Raw genomic sequence first — 14,349 nt, forward strand, 5'->3', positions numbered from 1 at the left:
CTCGTAGTCGGTGTGGACAGTAGAAAGAACTTAAATATTGGTGTTATTATTCACAAAAAGGGAGGTTGTTAGGTAGGCTACTAGAGAGATGTTCTGTTAATAAGGACCTTTTCTTCCCCCACTGTCCATTTTGTAGTACCTTGGACAAATGACATCAAAGAAAATCTGACTGGAGGAGATGTTAAAGGCCACCAGATCCTAAGCTTTACTGAAATATGAAGTCACACTGTCAGTCAAGGCACAGGGCCAGAGCTGGAGTTAGAACTCAGATGCTTGCATCCATTTAGTCCAAAGAAGCTCATTTGGGATCCACAGACTTGGACAGTTCATTTCCCCCCACACTCTATTTTTATTCTTTTTTTTTTTTTGACTAATTAGTATTTACTCCTGGCTTAATCACTAGTTTGAACTTTGGATTTTAAGGTTTCATTTATTCTGTCTCTGTCTCTATCTGACCTCCCTTTGTTTCTCCATACTTGCCCCCTCCCTCTCCATCAATCTCTCCTGCCTTTCCCCTCCCACACTTGCCCTTAGCTTCTCCTTCACACCCATCCTCTGTTAATGTATTCCAGGGTACCCTTCTGCTCTCCTGGGATTCTTCTTTGACTTACATGTTCCCATATCTCCAAAGGTTTCTGTTTCACTTTTGTTGCAATGTCTTGGACACGGTTTCAGTAAGGTGAGGGGTGGAGGTGCTCCTCCATCTGCAGCCCTTCATATTATGGTCACCCTAATACATAGCTTCTCTTCTCCTTCTGACAACCCCCTGTGGATCTGTCTAGTTGCTGACCCCAGCTCCAGTCTCTTCTCCCTCCTACTAGCCTTGGGGAGCTTTGAGGCAACCAAGGCCTCCAGTTACTTTTTTTTTTCTCTCTCTCTCTAAAAGAGCTTTGTCTGCTTCTTCTGTCAATTACCCCAGTAGCCTCTCGGAGGCCCCGTTTATTTTTCCATTGACCTTTTCTTCCGTATGTACTGGAACAATGCCTTATTATTTTATTTATCTTAATCTCTGGTGCAATCGCCCTTTTATTCTTCAACTTGACTGCGCTAGTGTTTGTCGTTACACTTTCTTGACTTCATTATGTAATCTTGCCGAATCTCCACGCTCTGTGCATGCTGTTTAGACCTCACGTTTGTCTTTTACTTACCCTTGAATAGTTTTGTTTTGAAACTCCTGGCCCATCCATATTTACCTTATTCCTTTGTTTCCTACTATCTGTTTGCTGCCTGGAATGTCCATGGATAATGTACAGAATTTTGTACCATTTCTGCTATATTATGCCTCCTGTCCAATAGGACATTTTCTTTAAAAATATTTGCCTACTTTGGCCCTGCTACTTTGTGGCCTTTATCTGATAATGTCCCTTTCTCCAGTTCTGACTGTAGACCATATAATAATTCATCTTAATACAGCTAAGATAAATTTATCTTCTTTAATTGCCCTGTGAGCATAGTGGAGGGTGGTAAGGTATTCACTGATTCTGCCACTGATGAGCTCTGTAACTTCAGACATATCACTTAATAGCTCCACTCTAAAAGCCAGACTGTATCAAATGGGGGCAATATGTATGAAATGACTTTATAATTTATGCTTTAACATTATTTTGGGGCTGGAGTTAGAGCTCAAAGGTAGAGTACTTGCCTAGCTGTGTGAGGCCCTGGGTTCAATATCCAACATCCCAAAGAACAATAATAAAAAAGGTATGAATTATTTCTTCAACTCTCCTTCCTTACAGTGGGTAAAGTCTCCTTATTGGATTGATATCAATGTTAATAGTGTAGAGTATTGCTTCTCTTTCATGACTTATCCTTTCCAACATTCAATTATAGTCTTTATCATAGACATTTCTATTGATTGCCATGTTGGAGGACTGTGTTCCAAATTCCAGATTCAGAAGGTGAAACTTTTTTTCTCAAAACTTCCCTATATTCTGGTATCATGGGAAGCCTTGAAGGAACCAATAGTCCGACTTCTGAATTCCCTGACTGTCAATGTTCTCTGCAACTGGTGAAAACTGTAACCCCAGAAGCAACCTACTGCCACTCTTATCCTTTGGTAATGTGCTCTTTCTTGATCAACTTCTCCCACTTAAATACTCACCCATTTTCCTTTGTCTTTAGACATAGAGCCTTTACTTAAGAAATCATTGCCAAAAAGAAGGCATGCTCTGTAGTGCTACATTAAGGGCATCCTGGCAATCTGGCTTAGAGTGGACCCTATCATGGAATGTCCATTTTAAGAGATTCAGTGAAGTGGTCAGTACAGGTTTGCTCATTCCTCTCTTCAGGTGTGAAAAATATTACCTCCTGAGCTCTTCTTTCTTGAGAAATTAGAGACTAAATCTAGCATTAGAACTTCCCTCTATTATAAGACACTAGAAACACATAGACTGTGATGAATTAAATATGTACCATATATTAGAAATATCTGTAATGAATGGTGACATTCTGATAAATAATACAGCATAAGGTTCTTTGTATGAGTGAACACTACTTCTCATATATTTATATGCTAGCCGTTAAAGAGAACACGTTTCTTTCACTAGTTAAATACATTGAAACAGCATTAGTCTTTTAGGATATGTTCTAATCTTAATGCCAAGATTTATGTGGTGACAAAACTAAGTGTGTGTTGGTGTTCTTTCCTCACATACTCAAATATGATTTAGAGGAGGAAGTTCTCCCATGACTTAGATAGACTCTGATGGTGAAGAAGGGGAGGTAGTATAGACTGTTAGAAAGTCATCATTTTAATGTGCTTTTAATGACAAGGTCAAGTGCAACTCAAATAGTGTTGGAAGCAAAATTCAAAATCTTCAAGATATAGATATTGAAATTTACTTGTTTTCATCTTTCCAAATTTTAAAGGAAAGTAGTGTTTTCAAATAGCTAATTTTAACAGATTTTTTTCCTTTTCAAAATCAGAAAACCAAAGATTATTTTGAATAATGTGTGTGTTTTTTTAAAATTTCAGACAACATGGAAACTACTCCTAGTTCCATGCAATACTCATAGTATTGCTTCTTTTTCATGACCTATCCTTTCCTTTGAATAAAGCTACTGGCATAATAGGAAATAGGTATAGAAAGTTCATCTTCTTTCAGACACTGTGGTATACCTAACATGGAGACAGGGCCTATGTTTTGACTCTACTGGTTTGGCATGAATGCCATTTGAGTGATTTTTAAATTTATTTTTATTTATTTTTTTACTTACATGACAATAGTAGATTGTATTACCTTCATAATTATCCATTCACAGCACAATTTTTCATAACTCTGTATATAAAATATGTTCATGCCAAATTATGCCATTATACATGAGCTCTCTATTTTTTTTTGAATTACAATTCTTAATACAACTTTATACCACAATTTATCATATCTCTGTTTGTATATAAGGTATGTTGACACCAAATTCACATCTTCATACATGTATTTTGTATAATGATGGATTTGAGTGATCTTGAATGACACAGTTAAGTATATTTTTAAAAATTTCTTTTCTTTTGCAGTACTGAATGTTGAACCCATAAGCACTACACCTGTGAGCTATACCTCAACTTTTTTTGTTTTATTTTGAGATAGGGTCTTGCTAAGTTTCCCAGGCTGTCTTTGGATTTTCAATCCTCTTGTCTCTGCCTCTTGAGTCACTGGGATTATAGGTATGTGCCACCATGCCTGGCTCAGAATTAAGTATCTTATACACATCATAAATTTTTTATAAAGAAGTGCTGCATTGAACATTAAGAAATGCTAAAAGATAGGGAGGTGTTTTATCTACCTTATTCGTCTGTTCTTATAAAAGTAGTCTAATGTACAATATAGGGACACTTAACACTAATTTCACAACTCATTTCTATGAGTCAGTATAACATAGGGACCAAAGAAAATTTAGAGCTTGTTTATTAGAAGTGAAAATTCTAAAATCTTCCTGATTCTATTGAGAAATTTCTCCTGCCAGTACAAGTCTCTAGGGAATAGAACCAGTATCACATTATCAGTAACTGTGCTGTTTTATATAGAATGACTGGCCACAGGTTACTATTGAACACTATTATAGGCTGAATTATATCCACACCCCCAATTTGTATGTTAAAGCCCTAATCTCCTAATCTCTCTATTTGGAGATAAGGGGTAATTAAGTTTCATTAAGGTCATAAGGGTGGATTCAAATTCAGTAGGACAGGTATTCTTGTGAAAAGAGGAGGGTACAATAGAGGAGAGTTCATATGAGGAGACAGTGGGAAGAGAAGCCTCTGGAGAAACCAAGTATGCTGATATCTTGATCTTGGACTTCCAGCCTCCACAACTGTGTGGGAGAAGCAAATGCCTATTAACTTACCTAGTTTGTGGTATTTTGTTATGGCAGCCCTACCAGGCTAATGCTAGTGTTTTGAGAAAAACAACAGCAATAGCGCTTAACACCCCAAAGTTTGCCAAATGCTATCAACTAGGCCTCAGTGTTACTACAAATTGGTCTAACACTCATTTCTCTCCTACTGAATATAAAAATCTGGCAGAATATCAACATCAGGTAAGATTACTCTGTGACCATGAGAATCAAGACGAAAAAAGACCACTGTAATTACATTTGAATACAGATTAATCTTAAATATTGTCTAAGCCACAAAATATCAACTGTATTTCCCTCTGGGCTAATGTGAATTGCATCTTCTTTTCTAATTACAGCTGTAGCCTTACTCTTATCTTTACTCCATATAAAAAGTTTATTGAGATATTTGATCATACAGTCCTCTTGCTTTTGTTTGTTTTTTGGTATTGGGGATTGAACCTAGGAATGCTGTACTACTGAGAAAACTCCCAGTCCTTGTTTTTTAAAGAGAGAGAGAGAGAGAGAGAGAGAGAGAGAGAGAGAGAGAAGACAGGAGAGAGAGAATTTTTAATATTTACTTATTTATTTTAGTTTTCAGCGGACACAACATCTTTGTTTGTATGTGGTGCTGAGGGTCGAACTTGGGCTGCACATATGCCAGGCGAGCGTGCTACCACTTGAGCCTCATCCCCAGCCCCCCAGTCCTTTTTATTTTACTTAGAAACAGGGTCTCATTAAGTTGCCCAGGCTGGCCTTGAACTTTCAATATTCCAGTCTTCTTCGCCTCAGTTACTGGGAGTTGCCACCATGCCTGGAAGGTTCTCCAAATCCTAGAAGAAGTCCTTTTACATACTCTGTTATTGAGATGATTTCAAGGTTTCTCATGATGTGTTTCCTCTCTTGCTCCAACAAGTTACAAACCGGGGCTGGGGATGTGGCTCAAGCGGTAGCACGCTCGCCTGGCATGCGTGTGGCCCCGGTTCCATCCTCAGCGCCACATACAAAACAAAGATGTTGTGTCCGCCGATAACTATAAAATAAATATTAAAATTCTCTCTTTCTTAGGGCTGGGGATGTGGCTCAAGCGGTAGCGCGCTCGCCTGGCATGCGTGCCGCCCGGGTTCGATCCTCAGCACCACAAACAAACAAAGATGTTATGTCCGCCAAGAACTAAAAATAAATAAATATTTTTTAAAAAAAATTCTCTCTTTCTCTCTCTTTCTCCCTCTCTCACTCTTTCTTTAAAAAAAAAAAAAAAAAAAAAAAACAACAAGTTACAAACCCAGTTTCCTCAATTATAGGCCTAGGCCTTGTGGTTTTGGGCTAGAAGGCATTGGCAATTTGAAAGGAAGATAGTTCAAATTGATATGAACTCTAATTGTAAAATACATACTTGAATTTTAAATACTTAGAATGAAAAAGAGAATGTAAAATATTTCATAATTTTTATATTGATTGTTGATAAACTTTGGATGTATTGATAAATAAAATTGACTATAAAAGTCAATTTTCTCATTTCTTTTTCCTTTTAAAAGTGTGGCTACTAGAAAATTTTAAATTATGTACGAGGCTTGGATTTCATTTCTACTGAACAGCATTGGTTTATAATACCCGCCCCCAAACCAATCATTGATAATTCTGACTATGCAAAATTTACATTTTTTCTTTTAAAGGAGTTCATTAGTCTCCTATATATGAAGAAACCACGCCCACCACTGTGGGTAACAACCAACTCCCAAATCCCTGTGGCTTAACAATATAAAAGTTTATCTGTGATGTGCAAGCCAGTGTGGAGTTAGACCTCACCAGGAGGCTGTCCTCCACTTAGCAGCACAGTGATCAAGTGGCATTTTATTTCTCCATCATCTTGAGGTGGTGGTGGTGGTGGGGGGGGGGGGCAAGGGATTTCCAGAATACAGTGGCCAGATCTAATCATGTGGCTCTGCTTAATGATAGGGAAACAGGAAAGTGTAATTTTCCCCTACTCTCAGGAGAGAACTGAAAATGAGTACCAAGAGTAATATCTACCATAAGATAGAAATGCATGCTTGGGCTTCTTTTTTAATAGAAATGTGGAACATGTTTGACAGATGCATAAGGCATTTTGTTTAGTAGACCTCAACCTAGAGCACATCAGCACTGATGCTGAACATATATTAAAAAGATCCTTATATCTTCAAGTTACTATTTTTATGATAGCCTTTTAATGTTTCTAGCTACACAGTGGCAATGTGTAGTTACCAGTAACTCACAAGTCCATAGTCTTTTTCTCATACTGATATGAACTTTAAAACAAAGTTCAAACTTTGTTTGAAAACAGCATGTTAATTGGATTAAACACTGAAACAAAAAAGAGAGAGAGAAAGCATTTAAGGATCATTGATATTTTTAAGTTGGTTGATCAGGCTGTGCACACACACACACACACACACACACACACACATACACACATACACTTTATTCCACAAGGTTTCTAACATTAAAAACAAAATGTGATCCTAGAGATTTCATTAGTTAAAATCCTCCCATCTGCAGGAAGATTCCTAAAACGCAGGCGAACTTGCCTTTCTTATCTTCAAAGGTCTCCTCCTAGCATCAGAAAAGTTGTTTGTAGTAAGCCCAGGGGATGGAGGAGGGTCTGACAAGCTTTCTCCTCCCCTTTTGTGGCTGAACTGTGAAGGCTGCTAGTATGACTAATTCTACCAATATAGATCAGTAGGTTAATTTCTGGAGGAGGTAAGCCTATGGCTGTGTGGGGTATAAAAAAGGTGGGGGGGGCACGATTCAGCACTTGATCTCACTCTCCTGCCCCCTCCTTCTCTTCTTCCCTCTCTCCCGGGTCTGCCACTGCCCTCTAGACTGCTAGCCCCCAGCGCACAGCCTAAGAGAAAGGAGCTGTCCGTTCAGTACCAGGCCACGTGCAATCTGCCCGCCAAAACACAAAGAACTGAAATATTAATTAAAAAAAGCCAATCTGCTCAATCCTCCGCCCGCAGGCAGGCTCTAACGGAAAACCGCATATGCTTTCCCTTTCTCCTCAATAAATCTTCATGTGGGTATTAAAATACCTAAAAGGATTAGTCATTTAAATGCTTGTACATTTGGCTTAATGCGCAAGAAACTGTATGTCACAGGGTTACATCAGAACTGCAGTTTAATCTAATTTGCAGTATTTGCGTAAATGCTTTATTTCGTCTGCTGATTGTTACAGAGGATAATATTAATATCCCAAGTGTCCAGAGGGAGAAGGTTAACACATCAGCACGGAAATAAGCTGGATGCTGACTGATGTATAAAACTATCAAAGCTTCTTTTAAGGTGAAACACAAAAAGAGAATAAATGGGAGTGTGGCTTTTTCCTCCACAAGCTGCATCTATTATTATTATTTATTATTTGATCCTAAGGTAATAAGGAAATTGCTTTTTTTTTTGAAAAGATTTTTGCACTTCAGTTGAATACACCGCCCTACATATTGCATTCAAAAGCTGTCTATATGGGAACAGTGAAACAATCTTCAAAGGATTTAATTGCAGAACCATTCTTATTTTCTTCTGAGGAAGTTCCTTTGTAGCAGAAGCATTTAGTCAGTATGAGCCACACCCCATATAACCCCACCCCTGGCTTTAAGCATTTCTCCTTTCACTGAACCACTGGAGCATATATTATCTCCATTATGCATCTGCATCTGGTACTGATCATTTACTTTTTGGTCCACCTACTTATTTTTGTGTATGTTTTACATAGTTTACTGGTTGTAAGTCCCAAGGCAAAGAGAGATCAAAATCACAACACTATTGAGAAAAATGGTTTTATTCATTAAATATATGTGTATTGATTACCTGTGCTGTGCAGTCTACTGAATTTTCTCATAATATATTTTTTTCTGAAATCATTTGTTTATTATGTATTTTGGATGCATACTAAATCAATAAAATATGCTGTTGCTAATTATTGTCTTCTTCAGCCATGGAGTACAAGCCACATATTTATTAAAAAGTCACTTAAAAAATAAAAGTTTGTATTAATTTTAGTAGATAAGTTTTTAAAGAAAACACAGAGCTATTTGATCATCAAATCAATAGTTCATTGCTAAAAATTTTGTTTTTTGTTGAAAACCAGTCTTAAATTGGTAAAGAGTTCATGCCAATCAAGATATTATTTCTTGGTCCATAAGATGTAGTATGACAAGTATTATTTGGTCTCCTATACCAATCAGAAAGATTAACAATACTTCACTGACATACGGTGTAAGTGGTAAAAAATAATAATATATAATAAATGGATAATTTGAAACATTTCTTGGAAAAGAAAGTGGTTTTAAGTATTCAGTAACATCATTGAAAAACTAGTCAATGCCTATTATTATTTGAGAGGTGAATGGATTTCACACACACTCGCACACAATTACATAAAAAGGGCATGGAAAGAGAGACATTTTTATCAATTTTTATCAATTCCTGATTTAGTCACTAATTTTCACACATATTGCAAATCTCAGAAATTCTCTTAATCTAAGATACCTTATATCTTACATTAGGTAGGCATCTTTACATTGCTTCAAGCTCTGACATTCTGTGATTCTAATGGAACATTTCAACTCTTAAAGTTTTCATTCTGTGTCCTATCATGAATTTTTATCTCAGAAATTTTCTTCTTTGAGTTATTGTGTTTTTTAAAAATATTTTTAGTTGTAGTTGACACAATTCCTTTATTTATTTATTGATATGTGGTGCTGAGGATCCAATCCAGGGCCTCACACGTGCCAGGGGAGTGCTCTACCGCTTAGCTTCAGCCCCAGCCCCTTTGAGTTATTATTTTTATTTATTTCAATGCAGATACAAGTAATGTGAAAATTCTAGTCAATAAGTAAAGCTGAAATCATAATTACTTCAGTTTTTATTTATTTTCTCTTATAATTTATAAATTTTCTGTTATTTTTACTCTTGCCCAAGATCTTTCATTTTGTTTTGATGTACAATAATTAATATTTGTCCAAGTGTAAATTATTTTTATTACTTTCTTAATATTCATTTAGCTTATAAGTTGATTTATTATCATTAAAAATATTGTTTTAAATTGAAGAAATTAGTTATAAAAATTTGGTACTAAAGCTAATTTTTCTTTTTTGATTGGTTCATTTTAGTAATACATAGTAGAATCCATTTTGACATAATTATAAAAGCATGGGACATTATTTGTTCTCATTTAGTCCCTAGTACTTCCCCACCCCCACTAACCCCCTCCATGCCACTGATCCCTCTACCACCTACCCATATATTTTTTTAAATTAATGTCTTGTGGAAGATGTGCACGATGGTGAGATTCACTGTGGTATATTCACACATGCACATAAGAATGTTAGGTCAGATTCATTCCAACATCACTCCTCCCTTCCCCCATTGCCCCCCATCTACTCCACTGATCTTTCCCCTATTCTTTTTATTAACCCCCCACATTATTTTGAATCAGATTCCACTAAATGTTTTCCAGGGAAAACATTTGACCTTTGACCTTTTGGCTTGGTTTATTTCACTTAGCATGATAGTCTCCATTTCCATCCATTTACCAACAAATACCATAAAATCATTCTTCTTTATGGCTGAGTAATTCTCCATTGTGTATATATAAATTTTCTTTATCCATTCATCTATTGAGGGGCACCTAGCTTGTCTCCATAGCTTAGATATCATGAATTGTGTTTTTATAAACATTGATGTGTCTGCATCTCTGTAGTATTCTGATATAAAATTCTTTGGATATGTACCAAGGAGTGGGACAGCTGGGTCAAAAGGTGGTTCCATTCCATTCCTAGGTTTTTGAGAAATCTCCATATTGCTTTCCAGAGCAGTTGCACAAACTTGCAGTCTCACCAGCAATATATGAGTATACCCTTGACAACAGTGATTGTTACTTGTATTCTTGATAATTGCCATTCTTACTGGAGTTAGATAAAATCTCAGTGTATTTAATTTGCATATCTAATTTCTAGAGTTATTGAACATTTTTTATATATTTGTTGACCATTTGTATTTATTCTTTTGAGAAATGTCTGTTTAGACCCAATAACACTCACTCCAACATTTCTGCTCAAGAAATGACTTCTTTAACAAGACTCCTAAAGTACAAGAAGTAAAATCAAAATTCAATAAATGAGATGGCATCAAATTTTCCTTCACAGTAAAGGAAACAGTCAAAAGCATAAAGAGAGAGCCTACAGAATGGGAAAAAAAATCTTTGTCACCTGATCCTCAGATACAGCATTAATATCCAGGATATAAAAAGAACTCAAAAAATTTCACATTAAAAAACCCAATTAATAAATGGGCAAAGAAAATAACAGCTAGTTTGTTTACTCTTTAGATATAAGTATAATAGGTTACTTCTCAATAATTTAATTAAAATTAGATCAAAACAACCATGTACTCATTAAGCATCTATTATATTTATATCCAATGCTATATTAGAAGGTATTATAAAGCATATAAAATGTTATTTTCAGTATTGGGGGGATTTACACTGTGGTTGGGGGAATAATGTTCACATATAAGATAGAAGTTAAAAAATGTAAAGCAGATTATAATGAATGACAAGATGTGTGGCAAATATGGTGTCACAAGTAGAACAGACAGTGGTGTGAATTAGAATTTCCTGGGATATAGTGGAGAGGGACATCCTAGAAGAGTATGGTCCTAATCTAAGCATGAGATGTGACCTTAGAAATAAAAGTTGCAGAATCATAGCAATTTATTCTCATTTTCAATGTATAACTACTTTCACAGATAATTTTTTCCCCATTTTTATATTAGAACGTGACTAACATTTTGTCTATAAAAAAGATTTCTTCCTGGCAACTTCTCATGTTTTCTTTTCAAGAAGGAAGAAAATGATACTCACATTCAAAGCATCAACCTGAACTTCCCATGGGACTGCTTGGATGGTAACTGGATAAGAGAGTTACATTAGGGCAGAAGTGTGGGTCATAGCATAACAAACCAAAAGCATAAGGCTACCATCAAGTTTGGTGGATTTTATTTGTAGCTGAGGCCAGCTCTACAATTTAAAGCCTTCTCTAAATAAGAATAGTATTCTTCTCAGAGAACAATAAAGTGAATTTCTTTTAATGCAATAATCTAGTAGAGTGTAGCGGACTTAGAAATTAGCTTTATCAAGAATAAAGTGGGGGGCTGGGGATGTGGCTCAAGCGGTAGCGCGCTCGCCTGGCATGCGTGCGGCCCGGGTTCAATCCCCAGCACCACATACAAAACAAAGATGTTGTGTCCGCTGATAACTAAAAAATAAATATTAAAAAAAAAAAGTTTCCATGATTTGAAAAAAAAAGAATAAAGTGGGATGAATGATTCCTAATTGAAATAATGACAATTAAAATATGTGAGCCATAAAACCAACTATATGAGCTCTTAGGCTAAGGATACTGCTTTTTAACAAGTGCATAATTTCTAATGCACTGGTAATTGTAGGGAGGGGAGTTTGGGGGAAACATATCTACAAAACAATTTAATATCATCTGTTGTCTACAAAAATACATAGCATTTACATCTGATTTGTATTTTTAACAATTATTTCAAGCAAGTCGGTGCTATGACAAACACTTTTTTGCTAATACATTCTGTCTGTTATGTTTGAAACATATTTTCAAACTTTTGAAAAAGATCATAAAGAATGCCATTGTAATTTTAAAAATATAGGCTACATGCTATGCAGTAGCTTTGCTTAAATAATGCTTGAGTTGTAACCTTATATCTTCAAATATGTGGTGTTCAATATCCAACTCATAATACATATATACAAAGTTGGAATCTTTTTTTAAAAAAATATCTCTTACATACATGACAATAGTAGAAACACACCTTATATACAAACAAAGTTGGGATCTTAGTAAAAAATATAATGGCACATCATGTGAAGGTTTAAAAACTTATATGCAAATCTTTTCACTTATTCCATCAAGGAGTATATGTGTGGGTTGAGGCTGTAGCTCAGTGGGAAAGTGCTTGCCTAGCATGTGTGAGGCATTGGGTTTGATCCTTAGCACTACGTAAAAATAAATAATTCTTTTTTTTAAAAGGCATTCTGTCCATCTGCAAGTACAAAAAATTAAAACAAAAGAAGTGTATGTGTGTGTTTGTGTTTGTGTGTGTGGGTATGCGTGTGTGTGCTCCAAGCCTTGAATCTAGGCTGACCTTAATGATTTTTTTTTTTTTTTAACAAACAGAGTGCAATGGAAATGGTACTGAATAACTTCTAAAACTTGAAAAGCTTTCACCTTGTGAGTTAGGGACACTCACTTTTACAGCTTCTATTTTCTAGCCTCATAAATTGTAATATCCCTTAATTTTTAAAGGTGGAGGAAGCACCTCTACCTTTAAAAATTAAGTGATTACTAGAGTCTTATAATATTCTCCCAGCAGTTTTGAAGTTTTCCAAGTGGCCATTTCTTCTTTTTCTTCCTATTTTTATATTTTTACATCTCTGTTTTTCCTTTGATGCTTTTCACAAGATATCAGAAAGTCTTTATTTCATTACTAGTCAAGGTGAAATGAAGGTGTGGGACTATGGGTCTTTGTGTTCCAGCACACCTTTCACAGAAGAGATGATATTTGAATTAAATATTTAAGAATTGCAAGGAGCATACGAACTAGAAAAGAGATAAACTAGACTGTAGGTTAAGAAACACATGGGAGAAGTTTCAGAAGTGATTGAGCGAAGAGAACTTTTGGTGAAACCAAATTTTTTAATTGGGCTACCATGAAGTGTGGTTTTGCACAAGTAAATATGACTACATGACTAAAAAGTTTGGAACCAGACTGAGAATATGTCAAGTAAATAAACTTAAATGTTAATGTTGTAGACACTGACATCATTCAATGGTTTTAAACAGAGGATTCAGGTATTAGTCTTGCTATTCAAAATAATTCAATAATAGTTATATAGGTTTTTCCAAAATTTCAATGTTTTTAGAGTACCACCTTGCCCAATCTTGCCATACCCATTGAAAAGTCCAGCTTCAGACAATATTACTGTGTGTGATCTTTTACAACCTATCAGAGGCTTTGTTAAGAAGACCATATGAGGAAAAGCTGCCCTTGTCACACCAGATTTTAGGCACAGCCAGTGCATTACAGTTTCTGCAAGAGGGCAGTTGCAGTCAAGGATTCAAGTTCCCTCTTCTATATGGGGCTCCTTGGCAGTGAGATAATCCCTTCTGTATATGCTGCCTACAACCATCTTGTCTTTGCCAAGTATTATTTCATGAAGAAAGACTAGCAACAAACTAGTGTTTATGTTTCTTTCACTTACATTATCATAATAAGTAATTGATTACTAGTTTTAAGTTTGGTTTACACTAAAATTGATCCTTTAACATTTGGCACTTTGAAATCTATATGCTATCTTTCTAATCTTACTTATTGAATTTTTAAAAATTGCCTTAAATTTCTTTCAAGTTAGCCCCTTCATGAGTAGTGAATCATGGTTTTGAAAACCAGTTATGTCATATTTTTAATATGCATTTTAATAAATATATAACAATTCATATAGTAAAATGAGTAAGTACTTTTAGAGAGGTTAAGTGATTTGTCCAAGAACTGATTCAAAAACTAAAGAAATGTCATTAATATTCAAACCTTGACTGCCCTGCCTGAATTACAGAATCAAATCTTAATCATTGTACTATCTGTTTGCATACCACTTATAATCATCACAGGACCACCCTTTGAGAAATACAGTGATAGATCTCAAACAGGAATTTGTTCTTCCACTCATCTGATAAAGTGTTACTAACCAAAATGTGTAAGAAATTCACAGGACTAAGTAGCAAGAAAATAAATAACTCAATTAAAAAGTGTGCAAAGGATATGGATAACTTTTTTCAAAAGGAAATATATGAATAAAAATGTTCATTGTCAAAATAATGCAATCCAGAAACACAATAAGATATCACTTTACACTTGTTAGAAGAGCTATTATGAAAATAACAAACAATACATGAATTG

The sequence above is a fragment of the Urocitellus parryii genome, chromosome 8, assembly GCF_045843805.1.
Source record: "Urocitellus parryii isolate mUroPar1 chromosome 8, mUroPar1.hap1, whole genome shotgun sequence".
In the NCBI taxonomy this organism is placed as follows: domain Eukaryota; kingdom Metazoa; phylum Chordata; class Mammalia; order Rodentia; family Sciuridae; genus Urocitellus; species Urocitellus parryii.